The following is a 907-nucleotide window of genomic DNA, read 5'->3' as shown; positions in this document are numbered from 1 at the left end:
CCGCCTGGGCCTCCCAAAGTGCTGGGATTATAGGCAGGAGCCACCGGGCGGTGCCCGGCTCCACCACTGGATTTTCATTCTGTTAGAGAAGCAATTCCAGCACAAGGGTTCTGAGCAGCTCCAGAAACCCCTCCCTGAGCCTGCAAGGCCTGTTTTTTGCCTGATAAGGTCTAGTAGGTGCAGGACAGGTGCTGACTTGCATAAAATGATCAGAAACAGAGTTAGGGGACGTGTTGCTGTTGGCAGATGGTCCACTGCCCGAAGATGCTTTGAGCAATCGTAGGGGAATTTACCTAAAGGGGACGCTGCTTCCTTCTTGTGGTCACAGAGGGCAAGTCACAAGTCACAAAACAACTTTTGCAAAAGTAACGAGTGTTCCTTGCTGAAACTCAAATCCAGACAAAAGTTCTCTGAGACCTTATGCTGGGCAGCTCCAGCCGAAAGCATCTGTCTCTGACTGTTAAGTTCACGTGGCAAGATGGAGTGGACTTAACCAAGAATGCAAAACTATTTTTTTCAAGGAATATTCCTGCTGCCAACACTGTTCTAGGTCCTGAGGATACAGCAGTGAATGAACAAGACACCATCATTTGCCCTCCTGGAGTTGACCTCCTAGCAGGGCCCAGTATCATCCTGGGAGAGAACCCCTACTTGAAACAGGGGGTTTGGAGAGATGTACGTGGAATACCACCAAGTGGCCACTGCCTGGATAAGAACCCTTGTGGTTGCCAGGCCACAGTGGCTCACTCCTGTAATCCCAGCACTTTGGGAGGCTGGGGCTGGGGCTGGGGCGGGGGCGGGGGGGGGCGGGCTCGGCGGAGCCCAGCCGCGCGGGGACCGGCCCGGGCTCCCGCTCCCCGAGCGTGTCGCGGCCGCGTGGCCCGGCCGAGCCTTAAGACCACCCCGC

Source organism: Rhinopithecus bieti, unplaced genomic scaffold (genome assembly GCF_001698545.2).
Source record: "Rhinopithecus bieti isolate Rb0 unplaced genomic scaffold, ASM169854v2 scaffold_1918, whole genome shotgun sequence".
Lineage (NCBI taxonomy): Eukaryota > Metazoa > Chordata > Mammalia > Primates > Cercopithecidae > Rhinopithecus > Rhinopithecus bieti.
The sequence above is the reverse complement of the archived record's forward strand: the minus strand, read 5'-3'. Positions refer to the sequence as shown.